We start from the raw sequence: 27579 nt of genomic DNA on the forward strand, positions 1-27579 counted from the left end.
ACCTATTTAACCAAAACTTTTTAATTGTTAAATAATTTAATTTAATAAAATAAGCCCTTTCAAACAATATTTCCAACTTCTTATGGGACAAATACACACGAATTAGAAATGTTTGGAAAGTTGTAACAAGTTGAAAGAATTGTAACGTCAGACTTAGGTAATCCATAGGCGAGCGGTTCACCCCTAAAAAGACGCTTAAAAACGGAATATATCCACTCTTTTTTTACATTTCTACCGCACCGAACCTTTTTATTGGATTCTATATATTTTTTCAAATTCAAATGTATTATTTTTTAAATTTTTTTAAGTTGGCTGGAAATAGTTATTAATGAATAACTTTAACAAAAAAAGAATTTTTCGAATCGCTTCGAGTAAAACGTTTTTTAGTCCAGTTACTGAGGCTTAAAATATGGTAATACCTCCGAATTTTTATAACTGCATCGATTTCTTTGAAAATTTCAAATTAAGCTTATCTTACATTCCCCTTCAAAAGTTTTATACGCTCTAGGTGCGTTTTTTGTTTTTAAGGGGTGAAAACTGCCCCTTATTGAAGAAACTGGGAAAACACGGATTTAATTATTTTATGCACTTAAATCTTGTTTATTCGCATAAGGTAAATATTGTAATATGTTCCCTAATATGAAAATTAATTATTCACAATTTTCAACCCTTAAAACCCTTTAAAAACCCTTAAAAGCTAATACTTTTTATAAAAATAATATGAAAAAAAAGTCGTAGCAGCTTGAGACATTTCAATTATGTATTTAAATACAAATAAAAATTAATACCCTAGCTATACAATAATATTTTATTTATTGGAAATTTTTAACCCTTACAACCACCCTTATGACAAAATGAATTAAAAAATATTTTTATCGGTTTGACACATTTCTTGAGTGCATTTTATTTAACGAAAATTAATTTTTTGCATATAAAATAACTTTTTATTATAATTTCAACATTTTAACCCTCACAACCAACCCCTTTTTTAAAAAATTAATGTAATATATTTTTATTGGTCCGAAACATTTATTGAGTTCATTTTATCGAACAAAAATTAATTTCTTGCTTATAAAATAACATTTTATTATAATTTCAACATTTCAACCCTCACAACCACCCCCTTTGTCAAAAATGAATTAAAAAATATTTTTTAAAGAGAGAGCGAGAGAGATACATAGATGCATATGTATATATTAAATGTCTATTATAGTTCGTCCCAAACCCTTCTTTCAGTGCGTCATAGTTGATCGAATTCTCTCTAACACATTAAGCTAGAAGTGACAGAAAAAAACGTGAGTCTGTGATTATTATACATAGAACTTAAAAAATTATTTATCTTAAAGCTAATTCTACTTACGGGTGTATAATTGGTTGGAGTTTAGAATACGCTAAATAGATATCCAATCGATGATGGGCATAAATATAATTTGACGCAGTAGGTCTCGATCTTGACAGTACTTTCACAACGTCAACTGATAAAATAATTGTCATTCCAGGTTAGTATTTGTTAGTATTATCAGACATTTTACAGTGAAAATTTAATTTTGTATTTATTGCCATAAAAATATTTACGCCGAGATATATGCATAAGCATATATATAGATATATGCATAAGCATAAATATGCCGAGATATATCGAGAAAGAACAAAGACTAATATTAAAATTATTAAATTATTTTCAATTAGAAAAAGAGGGATTACGATCCTGCAACTGTCAAATTTAACTAAAATGACATGCAATAATTCTCGACATTCTTAAAATACTATATTATGTCAAAATTAGTGACGCACTGAAAGAAGGTGTTGGGACAGACTGTCGTTCCATCGAAATGATCCAATGCTCCAAATTATAAAATTTTTCCATGCTCCAAAATTTATTCTAAAAAGTACTATTGGTTTTTTTACAATAACTCAGTTAATTTTGATGCTACAACATGCATAAAAAACGATTTTACAGGTAATTTAACGGGCTGTAAGTATAGGAATGTTAAAACATTCTAAAGTCCTTCATGTTTAAAAGGTGAAGGATAAAGGGTCGGAGACCAGTGGTTCATGCGCTATAAAGCAAACTTCAACCAACTATATCTCTGTTATTTTTTAAGCTACAAAAAAAATTAAAAAATGAAAATTTTTGTTGAAAAAAAAAACCTATTTTTTTGTATTGTGTCATCTTTTACGTATCTTAGTTTTGAAGTTATTATAAAAAAAAGATTTTTTAATATTTACAAAAAAAATGTAATCATACTTTTTTCAAAAACTGGGTATTCTAAAGTGGTTAAACTTTTGGATCATACAAAAAACACTAAAATAAAGTGAATTCTACAAGGAAAACAATTTATTTCAATCCTAGTGAGCATGACGTTAGTTTTATTGCGTTTTTTTTTACAAAAATTTGAGAAACCCATCGTTCTTTGATCGTATCTCACGTACACTTGGTGCAAAGGACTTTTACCACCACTCATTTTAAAGGTCCTTTCAAACTCTTTTAAAAATATAATATGAGTTTTTGTCGAAAAATGTACCCTTTTTCCGTTATTTAACGTTAAATACTCGTATTGAAAGACAAAAACAAACCTTTGAACAGCCATAACTCAGTTAAGTTTGAACTGAAAATATTCATTAAAATGTCAATCTTTTTGTTTTTTTATGAGCTTTAATTTTAGTGGTTACACTTTTTTTGATAAAACTCTTAGTTTCAGAGCTATTCTTAAAAAACCTTTGAAGAACATGTTTTTTTTTTAACGAAAAATGACACTTTTAAACAGCAAATAACTCAAAAAGTATTGATCTAGCGAAAAAAATCGTTACTACATTTTTTGTTTGAAATCTGTCCTTCTTATCGAATAGCGTGGTTATTTTGAGTGAAAAAATTTCCACCCTCTAAAAGGGGTGGCAAACACCCCCAGGGTGGAAGCGCACATCGGCACTATATAACTTTTGTTCCTTGAGTAATTATTTACCAACACACAAAATTTTTCAAATGAATCGATTCAGTTATAAAGAATTCGGAGGTAAAAACCATCAGTAACTGATCTATTTAGACGTATCTCACCAATACGTTGGTAATTTTTCGAAAAACGTTTGCTTTTCGAGATATTTGCAATTTTTGTTGAAAAATGCCTTAATTAATAATTTTTTGGATGGTTTGATGAATGAAATGAATTGCAATTCTACAAAAAGCTTTAAACCTTCACGTATAAGTAAGAATATTTTGACAAGGATAAGTGATTTTTATCTTGCTAAAAACATAGTTTTAAATTTATACAAAGATTTCTAAGCACCGCGCGCCTTTATCGCTGCGATCGTACAAGCATATTATCATAATATTTTATACAAGATTTATATTCGTAATATTTGTTTCCATGTTTTGAGTAAGCTAGAATCCATTTATTCTTGTCAAAATATTCTTACGTGTACTTGAAGTTTTAAAGATTATAAAGCTTTTTACAGAATTGCAATTTATTTAGTAGTTTTTTAGAAAAAAAAATCACTAATTAAGGCATTTTTTCAGCAAAAAGTTGCAAATAACTTAAAAATTAAGCACTTATTGAGAAATTACCAAGAAAGAAAAAGTATTTATTACGATGAGATACGCTTAAAAAATTTACTCAAAGCGATTCGGGAAATTTTTCGGAAGTTTTTTTGTTAATAACAATTTCCGGTCCATTTGGAAAAATTAAAAAAATACATTTCAACTTGAAAAAAATATATAGAATAGAATAAAAAAAAATAAAAAAAGGTATGGTGCGGTATAAATGCAAAAAAATAGTCGATTTATGCTCTGCTTATAGGGGTAAACTGCTCGCCTAAAATATGCAACTGATATAACTATGTACGTAATTTTTACCAGTATTTTCTTATCTTAACTTACCATTTACCGTATAAACAGCTGTTATTTTACTGAGATTCCCATTAACAACCACAAATTTTTACGCGCCAAAAAACCTTTCCCGTAATGAAATAATATTAATTTTTACGTATTAGCCATTGCTTATTGGGGGTGTTTTCAGTGCAAATAAATGTATCCTAGAATAACTGGGAAGTATTCATTGAGAGATGTTTGTTCACTGCAGTGCAGCGCTTTGAAAACCAGGTCGATTTTGTTGACGAAAATAGCTTCTGCGCTTTAACCCGTAGAACGGATGATTCGACGAAAGAAGCACGCGTAGCGGACTCCTAGACAGGATGACGACAGCGATTATGACAAATACAGAAGAGTTTGTAAAATAATTCATTTATGAATAGATGTAGTTGTTTGTGTTAGAAGGGTACGATTGTATGAAATGTATATCGTAAATTAAAGAATAGAGTTGCATAGGTTTGACTTGAATAAGGTCCTGAACCTACTTTCTTGTGGCATGTCTAATTTAAATATTATGTTTATATGGGATTAAGCCGCAATTATTGGTTGTAACAAAAATCACATTTTTAACTAACTAATGTTTTATGTTGCGATTTTCCTTCCGAAAATCGTTTTTGGCATGCTTGACCTTGTTTGGCTACAAGATAGAGGTAAAGCATGTCAATTTTAAAATGACATAACCAGTAACAAATAACTTTGTTTATACATTTTCCCAGAATTTGTATAATAATCGTTTTTGAAAACGATTTCTAGAGTGGAAATTTTTTGTTGTCTTTCGTAAGTCGTCTTGCCATCATGTGGGTTGTATCGAGCTTTCCGCATTTTTATATATATTAGCCTCGAATATCGGCTATCAATGCGCCTCTCGTTTAGTGCTTCTATAACACTGTCGAGTTCTACTGAGTCGAATGCTTTGTGGAAATCTACGAATGTTAAAACTAAGGGCTTGTTATATTCTATAGATTTTTCGATGAGTTGTTTTATTGTTTGGAGGTGATCGTTGGTTCCAAAGTTTGCTCTGAATCCAGCTTGTTCTCTACTTTGATATAGGTCTAATTTCTTGTCTAATCTTGTGGTGATTACTCTCGTGAAAAGTTTATAACGATAGTTTAACAGACTGATTGGTCGGTAATTTTCCAGATTAGCGTTTTCTTCTTTTTTGTGCAAAAGAATTGTTTTAGCTCTATTCCATTCAGATGGTATGGATTTCTTTGTCAAACATAGATAAAAGAGATCTTTTATTTTCCTCATTAGAGGTTCACCGCCATTCTTAACAGCCTCGATCAAAATTCCATAATCTCCTGGTGATTTATTGGATTTCATTTTATTCATCGCTTGTCTAATTTCACTGAGAGTTATTTCTGGCATGAGTTCAGAGCCTTGATTTAATATTGTTTTGCTTATTGCATCTTTTAGCTGTGTTTGGTTCATCCGTCTGCTTTTATAAAGTTCTCCATAGAAGTCTTCTACTATTGTTAAAAGCTCCTCTTTATTTGTTGTTATTTCGCCCTTTTTGTGACAAATAAGTCAAGTCAAATCAAACAGGACAATGGTTACAGGTTTGAAAATTCAAACTGTTTGTCAAACTAGTTTGAAAGAGTTTGACAAATAATCTATTTAGTAGATATACCTAAAATAGGTATAATATTTATGTTAAATATAGTAAGTAGGTATAACAAATACATTTATTTAAAACAAAAAGAAAATACATTATTTTATACATTTTTCAATTAATTCCTACCGGTCACATCAAAATCCTTCGTAAACAGTAAATTCGTACAAATTAAGTGAAATCAAATAGTAACCTGTTATTAGATCCTTGTGTGACCTCTGTTAAGGATTTTTGTTAAAGCCACGAATTAGTGTTCTAATAGACTTGTCATTTAATCGATTTCGTTTTTTTTTGTAACTGTCAAAGAAAGCTCTCTAAAAATAAGGTTCTAAAGGCAGTTTCGTACCGTTTCCACCACTTTCGGTACTGTCCTCTGTACTCTCAGCTCGTGTTTCAGCTGCGTATTTGTCGATTTCGTATCTCCATGCATTTTCGTTCCTATTTGTTTTTGGACATAATTGGAAAAGTTCAGATCAAAATGGGTAACTTAATCAGACACACTGAGTGTACATTTAGTTTGGGTGTGGTGTGAGTCTTTGTTAGTGTAAGGTGAAGGTGAATAATAATTTTATTTATCAATGTCTTCAAATTTATTGATTGATTCATCTTTTAAAGATTGTCTGCATGTCATTAAAGAAAAATTTTCAATTTTATGACCAGGATCCAAAATCAAAACGATACAATACATCCAGTTAGTCCGACAGTAATACTTATCAATTTGATCGCGAGCTATCTGAAGAGCAATAATTATTTTTGCTTCAAGATTGTCTCTATTTTCTTTATTATCAAATTCATGCACCCATCGTTCTATTTTGTCCAGTAGCATATTGATCCCAGTGACCACCATAGGAAGAGTAGAATATTTCTCTCCTAAAGTTGTAGTTAATGTTTTGAAACTCTGTAAATACTTAGATGTTCTTTCAATAACATTCCATTCTGTATCAGATATTCGAAAATTTATAAGAGTGTCTGTATTCTTACAAAGAATATTAATCGAACGTTTAAATTGTAACGCCCAGGAGACAGCATTTCCAATGTAGAGTTCCATCTGGTTTTTACCTAGAATTTTGGAATGATCACGTGTAAATTTGATGAGTCAAACTTATGCGAAGTTTATTTAATCTTAACATTTCGGAGTTTTTAATTTTTTTACAGATTACTTTTATCACTATTATCAGAGTCTTCGGTTTCGTTTTCTTCAGATGGTAACTCAATCACTTCTATTAAATCTCGAGCAGCTAAGTCAACAATATGTGCAAATACGTAGTGCTTATTCACACAATCAAAATTTTCTATTAGGTTCTCCAATTCTTTTGCAAAAGTGAAGTTACTATTACTGTTGTCAGTAGTTGACAGACAGACCTTGAACAGAGTGTACAATATTAAATTCAGCCGTTATTTTAAAAAGTAAAGTTGCCATTGAAACGCCTGTATATTGTCCTTTCGCAGGTACAATATCTAATAAAAAAGAATGCAATGTCCAGTTATTGTCAATAAAGTAAAGACCATCCATCCATTGTAAACGAAATTTTTGAATCACAAGTTTTTAAAGTATCTTTACAGAATTTTTCAAAACATCAAGTTTGGAAAAACATCATGACTTTATTTGATTTCTTGAAGGGACAATTAAGTTTGAATTATTGTAGTTTATAATTGGTGGATTATATGATCTTCAACAAAGTTAATTGGCAAATATTTTTTTACAGTGTACTCCACTAATAGATCCATAAAGTTATTTTTCTCCATTTCCAAGTTTAACGTTTTATTTCAGTTTGCCCATTAGTATTCTAAAACAATAGTATATTAAAGTATAAGTGGATATCGAGTCTTTAAAACACGCACGATTTTCGAAATAGAGCCAGTGTTTTAAAGACCAGTTATCCACGAATACTTTACCTTATTCTTTTTTATGTGGCCAAATAATACCAAATTTTAAATGCCAAACAGTGTGGCGATCATCGAACTATCAGTCTGATGAGTCATGTACTGAAAATTTTCCTAAGAATACTGCACTCGAGCATTTACAACAAAATAGAAGTACAACTAAGTGAAACACAATTTGGTTTCAGAAACAACCTCGGAACCAGAGAAGCACTCTTCAGTTTGCAGGTCATGGTTCAAAGATGTAGGAATATAGAACAACCAGTATATATGTGTTTTATCGACTTCGAAAAGGCCTTTGACCGAGTAAACCATGTCAAACTTATAGGTGTCTTGCAACAGGTGGGAATTGATGACCGAGACCTCCGTATTATCAAAAATTTGTATTGGCATCAATGTGCCAACATACGAGCTGGACACAATACGACGGAAGCAGTGGAAATACGACGTGGGGTGAGGCAAGGATGTATTCTATCGCCTCTACTTTTTAATATCTACTCCGAACTTATTTTCAAAGAAGCCTTAGTTGAAGATACAGGCATTAAAATTAACGGAATTAATGTCAACAATCTCAGATATGCAGACGACAAGGTACTTATTGCCTCCAATGAAGAAGACCTGCAACGACTTATAAACAGGGTAACCGAAGCATGTAATGAATATGGGCTAAAACTTAATACTTCTAAGACAAAACTTATGGTTGTCAGCAAAACGGAGTTACAACCAACGAACATCAGAGCGTATGGAATAGAGTTAGAAAGAGTCCACAATCTTACCTACTTGGGTGCAAACGTTAACGATAACTGGGATATAAATAAAGAAATAAGAATACGCATTGAAAAAGCCAGAGCCGCCTTCTATAAATTAAAGAAAATTCTAATTAGAGATATTACGTTAAACCTTAAAGTCAGATTAATACGCTGCTACATATTCTCCACCTTGCTGTATGGTATGGAGAGTTGGACCCTTACAGAGACATTAATGAAAAAATTAAAGGCCTTTGAGATGTGGATTTATCGACGAGTATTGCGGATAAGTTGGGTTTATCGAATAAGAAATGAAATAGTTTTACATCGAATGAAAAAGAGTACAGAAATAACAAAAGCGATAAAAATTCGAAAGTTACAATATTTCGGTCATGTAATGAGACATCCAGAGAGATATAACCTTCTACGCCTCATAATACAGGGTAAGATCGCCGGAAGGAGAGGCCCAGGCCGACGAAGAACATCCTGGCTCCGAAATCTCCGGGAATGGTATCAAGCGACCACCGCTAATTTATTTAGAGCCTCCGTAAACAGAGTTATTATTACCAATATGATCGCCAACGTTCGATAATCGGACAGGGTACTGAAAGAAGAAGAAGATTCTTTTTTAGTGGTACACTTTGAAATAGAGTTGACCCCTAAAACTCATACGGATAAGTTGAATGTTGCCGAGAATATTAATTTTGGGACCCCAAAAAAGATACAAAAAAGTTTACCACTTTTTCTCTCGGACTTCCCCCTAAACCCCCCCCCCCCCCATAGGAGTGTAACAACGCAAAAAAAATTTGCTTGAGATTTGCCAAGAATCTGTATGCCGTAGAAAAAAAGGTTTCAAATAAAAAAGGTAGCTGAGATAATTTTAAACAAAGATATTTTTAAGCACTTTTTGTGTAGAATGAACCGTTATCTTAGAAACAACGCTTAAAGTGGAGTTGATTTCGAACCTTTCAACAGTGAACACGTTATCGCTTTAAATCAATTATATTGTTAATTGATATTTAATGTTGGTGTTTAATACAGTTGATAAAGTGTGAAATATTATTTGTATGTTTGCATATGAAGTGATTAACAGTCAGTAAGTTTTTTATTCTACATATTGAATAAATAATTATAAATTTTGGACTATCTATCGTCTATACAAAATTTCAACTAGTAGTGTTTTAAAAAAACTATCAACAACTACAAAATAGTTTATTAGTTTTTCGTTTTAAATCCAGTTTCACCGGCCAGCTGTAAAGCTGGCCACAGACGTATTAAATACTTCAATAATTTTAATACGTTGGAGGAAAATTAAATATGGCTACTAACAGCAGCATCTCACCTACCTCACTACTAATGTCTCAAACAAACTCTAATAGCTCAACGTACTCATCAGCAGTAGCAAATATGCAGTTCCCATCGAAAGAACAAGCGATTGTCTTCAGTGCCTTGGATAATACTAAATTGCAGGACTATTTAATTCCATTGGGCAAGATAATTCAACCTAAGAATATAATATTTTCATCCAGATTATCAAATAACCGTATTTGTATGTATCTAGCAAATAAAAAAGTTGTTGATGACTTCATGACAAACCACGGTCATATAAAAATTCAAAATGTAACTGTACAGGCTAGAAGATTAATCACCCCTGCGGAACGTATTGTTCTTTCAAATGTATGTCCCACCATACCGCATAGTTTCTTAATCAACTACCTACAAAATATCGGACTTAACATGGTATCTCCAATAACATTTTTAAAAATCAGCGCTACATCACCTGAGTATAGTCATATTCTCAGCTTCAGAAGACAGGTCTATGTAAGTCCTCATAGTATAGAACTACCTGATTCGTTTACTATAAATCATGACGAAACAACATATCGAATCTTTCTGTCTCAAGATAGTATGGTATGTTACAACTGCAAAAAGACCGGACATACTGCCCATCGCTGCAATGAAAACTCACAAGTTCATGTTGAAGAATGTTCTATGGATTCCTTTGCCAGTGAAATTAGCCAACCTTCAACGTCGCCGTCTAACCAAACTCTACCTCTATTATCACACCAAAGCACCATTTTACAACATACCGAGTCAGAATTACCCAATGTAAATACAGAAGAAACAGGAAATAAAGAAACGCATTCAAAACGATCTATAAATGAAGTCATCTCTCCAGAAACTGACACTGCACCTCAAGAAAGCCCATTTGTAACACCAACATCTACAGGAACTCGAAAAAAGCCAAAGAAAACTAAACTTGTAGAAACGCATTCGGATTTATCCTTTTCATCCAAGATAGAACCAGCCAAAACCTTCATCAATAATCACGAACCACCATTTCCACTGAACAGTGAACAATTAGCCCTCCTACTAGACAACACTGCCGGCTTATCTAATCCTATAATCTCGATCAAGGATTTCACTCCTGATTTGCTAGGTGTCTCTCACATGTTAAAACAAATCCGTCCCTATTTAAAAGAAAGGTCAATAAAATCGAGACTAACTAACTTAAACAAAAAAATATTTGCTTATCTTGGAGAGGTGGGCTCTGAAGTAGAAAGTGATGCATCACAAACCAGCACTTATTAGCAGCTACCGTTTAGTTTTTATTTTTTTTTTATTTAATTTTTTTTATTTCTTACATTCAACTCGATCATACAATGGAATATCGATGGATTCTTCCATCGCTTGGCTATGCTACAGATTATCATTGCCGAAAACTGTCCAGACATAATCTGTCTCCAAGAGACCAATTTAAAACCTCAACAGAAATACAGTCCTAAACAATACATATGCTTTCGTAAAGACAGGATGCTTGTTAGCCATGCTAGTGGTGGTGTTATGACATTAGTAAAAAAATCTTTCGATGCAAATTTATTTCCCGTAGTAAGCAATTTAGAAGCTATAGTCATCAAAATTGATTCCTTGATGTCATTTTATCTATGTAATATCTACATTCCTCCCAACTCACAGGTAAATTATGCAGATATACTGCACCTTATACACCAAATTCCAACACCACGTATAGTCGTCGGTGACTTTAATGGACACAATATAATATGGGGATCTTCTAACACAAATAAGATGGGAAGAATAATAGAAAACCTAATACATAACGTTAATTTAAATTTTCTTAATGATGGAACCCCCACGAGGTTCAACTCAGCATCAGGAGAATCCTCGGCAATTGACTTAAGTCTCTGTGATCCAATTTTAACTCCTCGCTTATCGTGGGAAGTTTTGTCGTTCAACTACGGCAGCGACCATCACCCCATAAAAATCTGCAATACTAACGCCCTACCGGAACCAAAAGACACCTTTGTCTTAAAATGGAAAACAGAAAAGGCTGATTGGGTGAGTTTTTCAACATATATTGATAATTCCGTAGAAAGCTGTGAAATAAATTACTGTGATATCGATAGAACAATCACCAATTTTAATGACTTAATACTAAAAAGTGCAGAACTCTATATTCAAAAAACAAAAAAAATTCACAATCATCATCCAGTACCATGGTGGAATAAGGATTGCAAAGAAGCAATACAGCAAAGTAAAAAAGCTTTCAATAGGTTTAAACGACACAAAACCCAAGAAAGTAAAATAGAATTCAAACGATTAAAAGCTAGAGCCCAATTAATCATAAAAAATTCAAAAAAAGCCTCATGGTCAAAATACGTATCAGAAATAAATAGTTCTACTCCAATGAGCGAAGTTTGGAAAAGGGTAAAGAAAATTTCCGGTTTAAAGTATTCTTCATCAATTAACACTCTTAAAATAAACAATACTACAGTCTCTTCTTCACAAGACATTGCTAACACTCTTGCTTTCACATTTGAACAACATTCCTCTAGCGAAAACTATGACATTAATTTTAGGGACTACAAGCTAAAGAAAGAACGCACCATCTTGTCTCTAGAAGAATCCCACGAAAACCCCCTATCTCAACCTCTTACTATTATAGAACTAAATAACTCCTTACAAGATATGAAAAACTCAAGTTCAGGACCCGACAATATTCCTGTCGTATTCCTGAAGCATTTATCAATCTTAGCAAAACAACATCTACTGCAAATTTTCAATCAAATTTGGCAACAACGACAATATCCGTCTATATGGGCAAAAGCCACAATTTTACCTTTTTTAAAATCCAGAAAGCCTCGACTTGATCCAGAATCATACAGACCCATCTCTCTAACATGTGCCATGGCTAAATTAATGGAGAAAATAGTCAATGCCCGGCTTATGTGGACACTGGAAAAATCTCATTTCTTCTTACCAGAGCAAAACGGCTTCAGACGTAATCGGTCAGCAATGGACAATATCGTAGACTTACAAAGTGATGTCCAAGAAGCGTTAGCAATGAATCAAATGTGCATAGCTATTTTCTTCGATATAAAGAAAGCCTTCAATACGTGTTGGAGATTCAACATCATTAAAAAATTGCACGCATCCAATATTAGAGGACACTGCTTAGCCTATATCGAAAATTTGTTAAAAGACTTTTCTTTTCAAGTAAGAGTTAATAACGTTTATTCTGATTTTTATACTGCAGAAAACGGTACCCCACAAGGCTCAGTACTTAGTCCTACCCTATTCCTAGTTGCCATAAACAACATATTAAACAAATTACAGAAACCTCTCAAAGCTCGCCTCTATGCCGACGATTTAGTGGTATACATTAAAGGAGCACAAAAAGAATCTATGTGCAGAATAGTACAGACATTTTTAACCCAACTAGATGAATGGACAGCTAGTACAGGCTTCGAATTCTCCGTTACAAAGACAACTGGTATGGTGTTTACGAAAAAATCATGCATTACACCAGTCCTTTATCTTCACAACAGCATAATTCCCTTCCAAAACTCCGTAAAATTCCTTGGTATGTGGCTGGATCAAAAACTTTCCTGGAAAAAGCACATACAACATTTGGCGCTAACATGCAACAAAAGACTCAATTTGCTTAAAACCGTATCAAATCGTTTCTGGGGTTCCGACTTCTCTACACTACTCCTTCTATATAAAACACTAATTAGATCCAAGCTCGATTACGGTTCAATTGTTTATGCCTCCGCAACCAAGAGTACCCTAAAACCATTAGATACAATCCACAATGCCGCACTTCGGATCGTTCTCGGAGCTTTTCACACTTCACCCATAGAAAGCTTACATTCCGAAACTGGAGAACCATCATTGCAGTATAGGCGGGCACTTTTAACACTTTTACATGCTTCTTCTGTAGCTGCTAATAAGGATCATCCACTCTTCGAAAATACTTTTTCTAAAAACAATCTTGACTTCCTCTTTAATAAACCTCGTACTGGAAAACCTTATTACACACGAGTAAGATCAATTCTAAATAATTTTGACACAACAATCCCAGATGTATTTCACTGTAACATCCAACATCCGACTCCATGGCTGATAAGCATCCCAAATTGCAACACCTCTTTAATAGAGTTGTCCAAAAAATGCAATAACAACATAATCAAAAACAAACTAAATGAGATTCTTGAACGAGACTACCTTAACTGCACAAACATCTTTACCGATGCATCTAAATCCACTGATGGCATTGGTTGTGCTTTTGTTACTCCAACGTCTACTTTCAAATTTAAGCTACCGCCTAGCTCAAGTGTTTTCACCGCTGAACTGTTTGCTTTGTACCGTGCCCTAAAACATGCAAACCTCTCAAGAATTCCAAAACCTCTGTTTCTCACTGACTCGCTCAGCTCTCTTCTTGCAATACAGCATCTGTATCCTAAACAGCCATTGGAGCAACTAATAAAAACTGAACTACAAATCGCCCAAGAGAACCACATAACTCCTAAATTTATATGGATCCCATCGCATATAGGAATTATCGGCAATGAAGAGGCAGACAGTAGTGCTCGTGATGCAGCAACAAGTGCGGAATCTGAATTAGTGCGTGAGAGTGTGTGTAAAGATCTGAAATCGTTTTTTAAACAAAAAGTGATGGGTCAGTGGCAGCGCGAATGGTTTCTATCGCAATCTAAACTAAGATCGCTAAAACCAGATACACGACAGTGGAAAACTAGTGCTAGCACACGGTTTATTCAAACGGTTCTAACGCGCCTACGTATAGGACACACTAAGATAACACACTCGTATTTACTTTCGGCCAGTGAACGCCCGCTGTGCGACCTATGTGTTACGCCTCTTACCGTCGTCCATTTGTTAATCGAGTGTCCAAAATACCATAGAGAACGTTCCATAAACAATATACCAAATACTCTACCAGATTTATTAGGAGAAAACTGCCACGTAAAAAACTTATTAAATTACCTAAGGTCAATTAATATCTTGTATCAGATTTAAAGTTTTGTTTACTGTGTAATGCCGCTAATAACCTTTTGGTGGATGCGGCAATATATCTTCTTAATAAAAAAAAAAAAAAACGCTTAAAGTGACCGTCGATTTTGAATGTCAGTTACGCGCGTGAAATCAATGTTCAATAAAATTTGTATCAGCTCGACGGTAAAAGTTCGATATCTTTCGATCCAAGTGTCCTATCGAGAAAAATCAAGATGCGTTTTAAAGGTAAATAGTGTAGCTTTCATATGCAGTTGTTGTATTTTGTCTAGAATAAACTCAGTTTTTATAAAGTTGTTAAATAAATAAATGTGGTGCGATTTTTGCCATTTTTTACGATTCTCATGAGATCAATAAAATTGATCACTTTCATGGTCATGCTATAGGTTTTAAAGGTTAGGCTCTAGTTATCGAAACTTCATAGTGGCCAGTCAATGAAAGGCATAGATTGTATTGATCTCATAAGAATCATAAAAAATGGCAAAAATCGCGCCATGTTTATTTATTGAACACCTTTATAAAATCTGACTTTATTTGCGGCAAAATAAAAACATGCGTACGAAAGCTAACCTCTTTACCTTTAAATCGCATCTTGATTTTTGTCGATAGAACACTTGAATAGAAAAATATCGAAATTTTACCATCGAGCTGATACAAATTTTCATTCTACACAGAACGGTTCATTCTACACAAAAAGTGCTAATAAACATTTTTGTTTATAATTATCTTAGCTACATTTTTTATTTAAAACATATTTTTATACGATTATCGGTAAATCGATTTTTTGTGTTTTTACCCCCCTCCGAGAGGGGTTTTAGGGAGAAGCCCGGATGTAAAAGTAGTGAAGTCCCAAAATGAATATTCTCGGCAAAAGTCAGCTTGTTTGTATGATTTGTATAGGTTCAGTGGAATTTTCGTCTCCGACAACTGGAGTACTACAGAAAATTGAACTAAGAGCTAGTAATGTATTTTGGTTGAATTTGTGATGTACATCAGTCCGTGTTCGATGTACATTCCGTTATTATGGAAATGAGAAAAACAAAAATTTATTTGCAATCTGTCATATTAGATTAATTGTTATTACTGATTATCTATTGCATAAAAGAAGAATGAGAAGAATGTTTCAAACATTATTGGGAGTGCTTAAAATGAAAGTACAACCCCATTGGCTTCCGAGAATGTCGGTAGTATTAATTAGAACAGCAGTTCCTCTGATTTAAAAAACAGAATTATAAATATTTCAAACAATACCAACTGTACTTTCCACATTCATTTAAAAGATTAAGATTTCCAAACATTTGAATAAAGCTTATTTGCTTATTAGCTTTAAAATATTTGTTAGTAATATTTTATTTATTTGACGTTACAGAATATGTACTCCTGTCAGGTCAGATAAATATTTAAAACTGTTAACATTGCCAACTTTAAAACACGCGCGTTTTTGGAAATCGAATTTAAACGTTTGTTCGGAAAAACATTCCCATGAGATTTTATTGCATAATCACTTTCATGAGATACCCCTAAATAAGGTTCAAGATGTCGCCCAGGTAAAGTTGTTTTTTTAAACAATTTTTTTTTAAATAAATTTTTAAACAATCTATTTTTTAGGACCGGAAAAATGTTTTTTTTAATTTTTTGGATCATACTGAATAAAATAGGTTTCTTGTAGGTTTTCTGTAAACTTGATCGTTTTCGAGTTATAAATAATTTAAAACAGAAAAACGCAAAATTACGATTTTCAAGTCTCAAAGACACAAGTAAAAAACATTATTTTTGAATTCACCAAGGACCTAAATTCAAGTTAAACCTCGTTCTAGAGCTTTTCGCCTTGTCTACTAATAGTGAAAATTATTTCTTTAGCTGTGCTAGATATATTTTTCTTTCAAGATAAAAATGTAATTACACTTCACTATAATATTAAGAAACATAACAAATGTTAGTTCCTTATAAAAATAACTTGATACTTTACCTCAATGTTCTAAAACTATCCCTGTATATTTTTAAATATAGTTAATTGTATAAACACTCATCAGGTCATTTCTACGATTTTGGATCCAACGTTTTATGTTGTTACTACCCCAAACACTACTTGTTCCAGAGGTTGTTACTTCCTGCGAAAATTCCTTCTTCATACAATTTTTTGTGACTCTTTATTAAATCTCTTTTTAAAGAACTAGTTCAACCATTTAGCATTTTATTTATTTATTTATTGTTCTTTATTTTTGCATAGTTTTTACTTCGAATTTTTATTGTTTTGGAATTGCCGACCGCAACATAAAAAAATCAGTATATTTCTTTTTCTTGTTACATAATTCTGCCTCGTCTACAAATGTTTTTTCTTAAACTTTGCAGTGGGGATATTTTTAAAATCAGACTCACTTTGTTCTGGTACATATTCTGAGCCTCTATATGAAAAAGGTTGTGACGGGTAGTTGTTTTAGGTAGCAGAATCAGTAAAACTCAGGTTTAATTAAAATAAAAATATATTTGAAACAAATAAATAACAAAATAAAATTTATTTGAGATTATATGTACAAAATTTAAATGCCAATCCTAAGGCGATGTTATCGACGCACGGCTTGATGATCCCACTCTTTAATAGCAGCGAAAAATAAAATATAATTAATGTCATAAAATTGAAACGAAATTACAGTGCATTATTACACACTCAGCTAAGAAAAGGAACGACGCGTTAGAAGTGGAAGGACTGATTAACCGATTGTTTGCCGGACTGATCCGGCAAGGAGCGGAAAGTGACTAATCAACACTTAACCACGGAATAGGTCCGCTTCAGATCAACACTCTAAAACCGGTAAAGAACTGCCGCTAGATCAACACTCTGGCAGAAGCGGTTGGCCTTTGATCAACACCCTAGAGCCAGTAAAGTTGCTCCCAGATTAACACTCTGATAGAACTCCTGGCGGTTGGCCTTCAGTCAACACCCAAAGGCCGGGTGAAGTTTCTACCAGATCAGCACTGTTCTCGGTCCTCCATATACACCGTGCGTCGATGGAAGTGGAACTTGCGGTGGGAGTGCGTGGGTACAGAGTGATAGTAGGCAGGCCACTAAAACTGGCGATGCACATCGTTACAACGTAACAGTCCGAGCAAATACTTCTAAATATGAACTATATCTTATTTTGCGGATTATCAGAGTACATGTTCAGACAGGACCAAATACAATTAGTCGGAGACATGTCAAAACAAAGAGCGGTAGGCGGTACGCTCTCAATTAGATTTGAAAATAAACATATTTCGCAATATGATATTCAAACTTTAAACTGTTTGAAGAAGTTTGATTTTAAGTTAAACCTAAAAATACCGGAATGAAGTCAAGTCAAACTTTTTTACACAAAAAGTTTGGTTTTTAAGTCAAGTTTCTTGAATAAAATCAAACTAGTTTGATTTAATGCATCTCTATTCAAAAATTCACTAACTTCCTTCCCGCAACTATTTCCATCTACGTGTCCATATTCACTCTATGATTTTCTTATCCATCTTATATGTCTATGCCATTTGAATATTTTCTCTTATATAACATATTCCCAAAGTGAACAAAACATACTTTTAGGAAACGCACCATAACGTTTTTCTGTTACCCCTCACCTACCTATAAGTGACAGTTATGTTGCGAAATGTATCGGAGAGTTGGTAAAATAACTTTGTTATTGTATTAATCGCATTTGTGGTAATAATAAATAAAACAAGCGATTTCTAATCGCAATAATAAACTTTTACTGTTAATCTTACAATTTTTAACGTTTTCATTACTTGGTCCCATCCTTATCAACATGTTTGTCTTTATTCCTTATTTTTATCCTCATGCATTCCTTTATTTAATTTTTTTTTTAATAAGAAACTCCTAACTCCTTTAATAAGAAACTAAGAAAAATTAATAAACATTTTAATTATTCTACATTAAACATAAATAAAACAATTTTAGGTATCTTTTTCGTTCCGTACCATATTAGGTCCCATTAACGTTGGCAATTACATGCAAGCAAGCAATTTAATTAAACCCAGCCTGTGAGACATGTTCACCCCTAAGAATTACGTTCGGGTGTAACAATTCATTGGAACGAGGTGTATTAACTCGAGTAAAAACAGGAGTCACTCCACCGCGCTCCAATGCTCCAGACCATCCCTTCCATCCAACTATCAGCCAAATGCTCTTCATGTGGGAGTCCTGGGTAATAGAACTCCAACATGGTTTCCTAACCGAATTCAAAATTCAGGACAGCGCATTGTCGCTATAATCCTGTTATCTTACTGTGGCTTATCCGCGAACTAAAATTGCTTACTTGGGCCTCAAGTCTCCGCTCTGAGCTAGGCTCAGTTCGGCGACTTGGTGTTCAAGGGGTTGGGCCCTACGTGCCCGGGTTTGTAATGGTTTTTGTTATTATTTTTTGTGGCTTGCACCGATTTTTGTTAGTAGTTTTTTGATTTTTTTGGTGGCCGAAGGCGTTTTTTGTGTTTTTTGGATTTTTTTTTGTAGGATGAATGAAACATAAAATCAGAATTAGTGCATATTAGTATAATAATTATCTACTTAAAATTAACTGGGTCCATGCTGTACGTTGCGATTGTCCACGAGTTTTTTGAGCTACGAACTATCTTCTTGGTGCGTTGTTTTTGTTGTTTTTTGTAGTGTTTTCTTTCTGATGTTTTGTTTTCTCTCTGGTGTATTTACTGATTTTCACTCTAGTACGCTTGGTTTTATTCTACCATTTGGTTTTATTCTACTACTTCTCTTAGGCTGCTGTTATGTACCGCTTGTATTTTCTTTTTTGTTGTGTTACATATGTGTCCCCGTTACGAGAGATGCATATGTTAGTATAAGAAGAATTATACTATTTATTAATCTTATTTTGGTTTTTATTCTGAGTTTGCTTTTTCTTCCTGCTAGGCCTCTTATTGATGCTCTTGCCATGTTGGCTTTTTGTATTGGAGCGTCTTCGTGTTTACTAAACGTTAAACCTCTGTCCATGATTACTCCGAGATATTTTGCTTCGCTTTTCCACTCGATGGGATTGTCTTGCACAGTCACCTGTTCTTCTGGTTGTTGGTGCCTCTTTTTGAAAAGTACACCCTGTGTCTTTATAGCGATTTTCCATTTTAAACTCCATTCTTCTGTGTCATCTAGCGCTGTTTGTAAGTTGTTTACCGCTATGTCTACATTTATGTGTTTGGTCGCTATCGCTGTGTCGTCGGCATAGAGGCTTAGTAATGTACCTGGTGTTTTAGGTATATCTGCTGCGTATATCGTGTACAGTAGAGGTGACAGTACCGCTCCCTGTGGCACTCCAGCCTCCTGGTTCCCGAGTTCAGATAGGACTTGTTCTATTCGAACTCTGAAACTACGATTGCTCAAGTACGAAGAGATTAGTCTTGTCATTGCTCCTCTGTAGCCGTATCTTCTTATTTTGTAGATTAGTCCTTTATGCCAGTCTCTGTCGAAAGCTTTGCTTACATCTAGGAAGGCAGCTCCTGTGTATTTTTTATCATTAAATCTAGCTGATATGTACTCTGTTAATCTGAGTACTTGTAGCTCACTGGAGTGTTCTGATCTAAAACCGAATTGGGCTTCGGGTATTATATCTAGTCTATCTGTTTCAGCTTTGAGTCTGCTGAGTATTTACAATCTTGCTGATTGCAGGTAGCAAGCTTATTGGCCTGTAGTTTTGCGGGAATGTGCTGTTTTTTCCGGGCTTTGGTAACATTATGACATGGGCCTCTTTCCATCTGTTTGGGAATTTCTTGAATCTTAGCATCGGATTGATTATATGTGTTAAATATACTATGGCGAGTTTTTTCGGCGAGCTGTTTTTAATTAGCTCGAGGGATGATTTCGTTTGGATTTTCGGGTCTTTCTCTTTGTCTTTCGACTTCTTCTATGAAGAAGTCGAAAGACAAATACCAAGAATTACCTCGTCTGGGTGGTAATTTAATCTACACTCTCTCTCGGAAGTACTCCTCATTACCTCTGCTTTTTCCACTGTAGTGTAGACTATTCCGTTTTCTCCATGTAATGGAGGGGTTGGCTTTCTGTCATTTCTCAGTATTCTCTGAAGCCTCCAAATATTTTGCATACTTGATCCTTGTTCCTCCATATCTCTTATGTGGTTTTCCCAGCTTTCACTACGGTGTTGTTGTAGTGCTATTTTGACCTCTCTGTTTAACCTATTTGCTCTATTTTTGTCCTCCTGGTACCTTGTCCTTCTTGCTATCTGCTTTGCTCTGTTCTTTTCCCTTATCAAATCTTTTATTTCTTGCGGTATATCCTTAAATCTTCCCGTGTGCATTTCTACTTCCTCTTCTGTAGTGCTGTTACTGAGTGCTTGTTGGATGATGTTTTTCAACTCTAGGACTCTGTCTTCTATTTCTCGTGGGTTGTCTATCACTGAAACTATATTTATTCCAGTACTCACGAGTCTTTTGAAGTTCGTCCACTTTGTTTTCTTTTTAACTCTTTTGACTGTATTTTCCTCTTCCCACGTTACTAGTTCTAATAGGACGGGGTTGTGGTCCGTTGTGCCTTCGTTTAATGTTTGTAATTCTGCTTGTAGTCCTAAGTTTCTTGCTACTACAATGTCTATGTGTTTCCTGGGTAGTGTGTTTGGTCTGTAGGGTCCATTGCCATAACGTCGTCATTGTTTTCTAAGTATGTGTTTAGTAGTCTTCCATTTCTGTTCGTAGCTCTGTCGTTCCAGTTTGGAGATCTTGCATTTAGGTCTCCTATTATAATTGAGGATTCGTCGTTTAGGAACGTATTTAGATCGTCTTCGATCAGTAGATCTTGTGGTCTTACGTAGGCAGAGGTAATTCTGAGTTCTTCTTGCCTCATTTGTATTCTTACTGTTGTTGCTTGCATAGTATTTAGTTGTGGTGTTAGAATTCTAATACGACCTATGCCTTTTTTCACTAATATTGCTGTTCAACCTGATCTTGCTGTGTTGTCGTTCCTGTATATGTCGTAGCCCGGAAACTTGATGTTGATGTTTTTCGTGAGCTTTGTTTCGTATATTGCCACGACATCCATTTCATATCTATTGACCAGTTCGTCCAGTATATTCTGATTGGTCCTTATGCCTCCTGGGTTCCAGGAGCCTATCCTCAAGTATCCCCTATTTGCTTGCACTAGTTCAGTGCTAGCTTTATGTCTGCGATCGCCTCGTGGACAATTCTAGGGACCAGTTCCTTAACTAAGTTCACTAGTCCGTCTTGCTGTTGTTTCGAGATCAAGATGGTGTTCTCGGTATTTTGCGCTTTCGCTGCCTGTGCGTAGGAAGGTCCGCTTGATGTTTGTTGCGGCCTTTTTTGCGGGGCTTGTTATCTTTGTCGTCTTTCTGAGGTCCTCGATGTGGACCTTCATATGCATCAGATTAGTGATGCGCCTGGCTTTTTCCACGTCCTCCTTCTCCAGTGTCAGCACAAACATTGGTAGATTTCTTTTATCGCTCTTTCTGGAAATCATGTTCTTTATCGATTTACATTCGATATCATACTCTTCTTTAAGAGTATTGAACATTTCTGTAACATCTGTATTTGGAGGTAGTTCTCTTAAAACCATTCTTGGTTTTATGTCTTCCTCTAGTGGGAAGGCAATCCATTGTATAGGTGTTTTTTAATTATAATCCTCTATGATTTTCACCATAGTTCTGTAATCTTCTGGACTTTTCGCTTGGATTAAAGTTTCTCGTCCGCTTCTCGATAGTCTATTCGGCGTTATCACCTTCTTTTTCTGAGCAATGTCTAGTATTGCTCCTGTCTGGCTAATGCTCTGTAATTTAATTACAGGCGGCTTTGGTTTCCACGTTGGTTTATCGTCTTTTGTGGTTGGCTCTCCGTCGGTTTCGATTGCTTGCGCTTGACGTGGAGTCGGAAGGCGTGGTGTAGCGCGCGCATCTCTTTCCTGATGACTCTCTGGTGCTGTTGCACTAGGGGTCGCTAGCGGAGGGAACTCTTCCTTCACGGCTTTTTCTTGCTGTTTTTGGGTTCTTCTTCTTGTGTTCTCTTTTTTGTCTTCTCTGTGGTCGTTCTTGTTTTTGGGATTGTTCCCGTGGACTTTTCTGTGGTTGCTTTTGTCTTTGGGATTGTTCCCGTAGACTTTTCAGATTTTGACGTCTTTTTGGCCTGGGTTTCCCAGGTATCTTCTTTGTTGCTCTCTTTTGGGGCCGTTTCTGTTGCCTTCTTAGGTTTTGTGTTTTCTTTTCCATTGCTAAGTTCTTGAAACTTTGAGTCAATGTGGCCAATTATTGTTCTTTGCGAGGCTACTATCGTATCCTGCAGTTCTTCTATTTTTTGTTTTAGTGCTGTTATTTCGGCATCCTTTTCTTTCAATAGCGACTTCATCTTTGCCAGTTCAGACTTTTCGTCTTCACTGCTCCTTTGTCTCATCCTTTTTGTGGCTCGTTTATCGAGGGGTAAAAGTCCTAACCTTTTTAGGAAAGCTTATTTTTTCACCGTCTGACCCGTTGTCAGCACGGCTTCTGGATGCCACCCAGTACGTTTACTCGAAAGTTCACGCTCTAGGCAGAACTAGAGTGGGATCCGCTTGAATATCTCACCTCAATGACCTTGGGGCCGTGTATGCGAGGTGTAATTTCTAAAATATTACACCTCACAGTGTCATCCCAATCGTAGCACAGGGAGTATCCCGACGGGCTAAACCCGTTTACTTTTTCACTTGGCTATGCCTCGATTTTGGCCTCCGTGAAGATTCGATTAATACAAATCTCCCCGGTTTAGCTTTGTGTCTCGGCATATGCTTTTGCCTCTAGTGGCCTCGGCCGCTGCTTACGTTTTTCTCCGCGTTGCCGTGCTTACGGCACAGACTGAAAGTTCGGCTTCGACTAAACGCTGCAGCTCATCGGCGGTCTTCAGGTGTCGCTTCTACTCCGTACTGTTCAGCGGCTGACGCTGAACTTGACAATTACATTGGCGAATAAAATAAATCATGCCTGTCTGACACCTCTTTGAATGTAACATTCGTTGGTTAATCTCCCATCGATTCGTACGACTCTTTCAAATATAAGTTTTCTAGGATACGTAGATCTCTACCAGCAATGCTTTTAGTTCTTGATATGTTCAAAAGCGTTCCAAGCTTTACCTTAACTTTCGATAATCTTTCTGCCCTTTCGTAATCGTTCAAAGTCACATAAGTATCTTTACTCTTTTGAGAAGTACATTTAATCCAAAAATGTTCTCACGGGTACCCAGCGCATTCCTAAATCCAAACTGGGTTTCATCTAGGTCCCTTTATCAATAAATTCATATTTTTCCATCAATAATGTGAAGAAAAATTTTCAATGTGTGGCTCATCAATTTAACTAACCTGTATTCGTCCCACTTTTTGCCCGCTGTGTCTTCATAGTTGGTATAAAAACATACTTGAGCCATTCCTCATATATTTGACTAATAGCATATATGTTAAAACGCGAATATCGGATAATACTAGAATTACCGGCATAGACGCATAGTGGATAAATCTACATATTTGTGAATATTTCGTTTTATTCTGGATGTATCCGGATAATACTATATTAACCTGTTCAAATAAATAATCGTTTCTAATTTGGAGTAAACATTAATATGATTTTTATCGTTGATTTAGTGATATCAAATTCTCAATGCTTAGTTATATCTTTTGGACAATAATTCTGTAGTAGATTCTTATAAAAGAATAGAAAGCTAATAAAATTTAAAAGTTAGTAGTGTTATTTATACTCAAGTTTAAAATGTACTGCTTTATCCATTTGATATTGGATGTGTCTAGAGGACAGTTCATTTATACCGTCGACGGTGACGTGGTTTGGTTGTTGGTTGGCATGAGGATTGGCGCGGGGGTTGGCGCGAACATTTCTGACAGTAGAATTTTGATTGGCGGGTGGAGCGGACGATATTTTCTTTATGATAGGTCTCCATGTCGAAGGTAAATGCCAAATTGTCCATGACAATTTGGCATTTTTTCAATTTCTTTGGCTTCTCGGATAATTCTTGGTTTATAAAAGCGGATGGAGGCTAGGGTTCTAGAGTTTTCAAAATCAATCTTGTGATCTGTATGAAGATGATGTTGACCTGGAGCTGAAATTAAATCGGAATTGCGAACAGAAATGGATTTTTCATAAATCCTGTTTTGGATTTAAGATTTGTTTGGCCTATATAGGATCGGGGGCTAGGTATTGTCTTTATTCCTCTTGACTTAAGAAGTTTGTCGATTTTGTCAGTGACACCTGTGATGTAAGGAAGAAAAGCTTTCGTATGATGAGGATCTGAGTCTTTGGGTTGAGACTGAGTGGGAGATTGATGTCTGTGGATGTTCCTATTGATGTGATTTTCGCGGTAACTGTTTTGGATGAGGTCTTGTTTTTTGAACTAGAGAGCTCAGCGGATCTACTTGCATCACCGCAAAGGCGTATTGATCTGGAGACAAGGTTATTAATGACTGAATTAATTTATGAAGGTGGATGATGAGAGTTTGCATTCAAGCAACGTTTGGTATGGATGGATTTTCGATAAACAGAGTGATGAAAACCTTGGGATTGATTTTTCTTTATGATAACGTCAAGAAACGGTAGCCATGAATCAGTTTGAATCTTCATTGTGAAATGGACATTAGGATGTATACCATTCAGATGGGTTTGAAAAGACACCAAAGCATCCCTGCCATGGGGCCTAATGACGAATGTATCATCTACATATCGTAGACAATATGTGCGTTTGAGTATTGATGTCGATAGTGCTAGGGTCTCAAAGTCTTTTATAAATATATTTTCAATTACTGGAGATACTGGGGATCCCATTAGGGCACCATTTATTCGTCTGTAGAATTTATTTTGGAATATGAAATAAGTGTTGGACATACAATGTTTAATGAGAGATAAGTGGTCTTGCTGGATAATGTATTTACTTTTCAGAATGTTGAGAGTTTCGTCTATAGGAATGTTTGTAAAGAGTGAGTTACTAGGGTGTCTGACAATGTGATAGGGTATTTTGTTTAGTTCGATAAAATGAAAATAATTTTTGATGAAGGGTTAAGTATTTTTGGCGAGAGGCTCTAGAGTTTTGACCAAGTACTTGGCCAATGGTTGTGTAGGGCAGTTGTATGCACTGACAATGAGACGTAGATGAATATCGTGCTTGTGAATTTTAAGTAGGCCATATATTCGAGGTGTTCTGTAACACTTTCACGAGGAATTTAAGATTGTTTTATGTCAACAGGAAGAGAGGTTTTATTGATAATGGCTTTTGTTGTTTTCTCCAAATAGGTTGTTGGATTATTAGGAATTGGTCTGTAATCTGAGGTATTAATAATATTTGAGAGTTCATTAATGTAGGAAGAAGTGTTGAGGATGACGGCAGCCTCGTATTCATAGGCGGGAAGAATTACTAGATTTGGATTTTACTGAAGTTCTTTCAGAACTTTTTTCTCGGATTGGCTATTGTTCGGTGTAGGAGGCTTTGAGTTTCTTAGAATACTAGCGACGACTTGTCTAGTTATTTCAGCATCTTCGGAAGGTAAACTGGAGATGGTTTCTTCAGTTTGACAGATAATTGTCTCAATTGAAATGTGACTGGGGTTACAGAGTAATTGAAACCTTTTGCTAAAGCTTGAGCGGCAATAGTCGAAATAGGAGTATCAGAAAAGTTATGAACCACTATAGTGGGTTTCAACGTTGTGGCTTTGGAATTTGTTTGTCAATTAGACGCGCTAATTTACACTTCTGAGTTTCAGTCTTCAAAAGTGTTTAGGGCGGTCTGTGTATTGATACGGTCGAAACTGTCGCATAATATAGGATGTACATTAAAAGAATGAATATATGATCAGATATTAAAAATATTAATATTTGTGACATCTAGTTTTGAATGAATCGCTTCACGGAGAAGCGCAAAACTGGTCTTTTTAAGAATTTGGTACATAGAAGAAGAAGCGTTTAAGTTTTAGAAATTTGGGAATGGATTTATGGTCTCCGCAGGCTTTAAGGAATGTCAAATCACAAATAAGACGATTCTTACGCAGCAGCAATTTGCTGTATGATTTAGTAAGTTTGTAAAATTCCTCCCCGTAGAGGCGAATAAAATGTTCCGAAAGATTTCCGCGGTTAGTACAATCAAACCTAGAGCTGAGATTAATACTATTGCAAAAATTAATATTAATCTCAACGATCTTACGGGTTAAATCACGTCGATTATCATTGCGTCGAATTTTCGACATCCACTTTGATATCTTCATCAGGGCTTCCGAGGACTTAGTTTCCTGAGCCTCCAGACACTACCACGCTGATCACTAACCAATGCATTACTGGTACTGGAAACAGAGAGTATGAGAGGTCTCCATGTCGTATGCCGTCATATCTTTCATTGAAACAATTTGGCTTTTTTTCAATTTTTATGGCTTTTTGGATAATTCTTGGTTTATAGAAGCGGATGGGGCTTATGGTTCTGGAAGTTTCAAAATCGGGATTGAAATTACGAACAGAAAGAGAATGTTTATAAATCCTATTTTGGATTCTACGATTTGTTTGGCCTATATAGGATCGGGGCAATCTGCACAAGGAATTTCATAAACTTTGTGTTGTTAATTTGGAATGTTGTCTTTGATTGATCGGACAAGAAATGAAAGTTTCTGTTTGGGGGTAAATATTGTCTTTATTTCTCTTGATTTAAGAATTTTGTCGATTTGTCACTGACATCTTTGATGTAAGGAAGAAAAGCTTTCGTATGATGAGGGTCTGAGTCTTTGGTTGGATCTTTGGAATTAATCTCCCTCTTAATCTCAACCCAACTATTAATAAACGCACACAATGGAGGACTAATGAAATATTGAGTAATGTAAAAACAGACGAGAACAGAAAATTAAAAATACTTTCAAAAGAAAATGGTACAGCAGCAAATGTTTTGAAATAGAAGAACTGCATAAAAAGAATGACACCTTTAATATGTCAATAAGGTGCAAGAAATAACCGGACCATATCAAAGAGTAGAACAGCACCCGGTCCAGATGAAATTCCAAGCGAAATAATCAAACTACTCGACGATAAAGGCAAACATAGGCACAATATCACCTATTTAGGCGAAAATGTTAATGATAACTGGGATATAAGCAAAGAAAAAAACTAAAGAAAATTTTGATTAATAGAGAT

At 34.9% G+C, this 27579-nt stretch overlaps 2 protein-coding genes across 5 annotated transcripts in view; one reads left to right on the forward strand and one right to left on the reverse strand.

Annotated features, from left to right (window-relative positions):
* Positions 1 to 4090, reverse strand: part of LOC140439714 (carbohydrate sulfotransferase 11-like) — a 91961-nt gene extending 87871 nt beyond the window's left edge. For both annotated transcript variants that reach the window (XM_072529812.1, XM_072529811.1), the window contains exon 1: positions 3875 to 4090. The gene's annotated coding sequence lies outside the window, so the exon portion shown is untranslated. The remainder of the gene's footprint in view (positions 1 to 3874) is intronic.
* The window catches only part of LOC140439716 (uncharacterized), a 241028-nt gene that overhangs the window by 148835 nt on the left and 64614 nt on the right, over positions 1 to 27579 (forward strand). The gene's annotated exons all lie outside the window — the stretch shown is intronic.

The sequence above is a fragment of the Diabrotica undecimpunctata genome, chromosome 4, assembly GCF_040954645.1.
Source record: "Diabrotica undecimpunctata isolate CICGRU chromosome 4, icDiaUnde3, whole genome shotgun sequence".
NCBI lineage: Eukaryota > Metazoa > Arthropoda > Insecta > Coleoptera > Chrysomelidae > Diabrotica > Diabrotica undecimpunctata.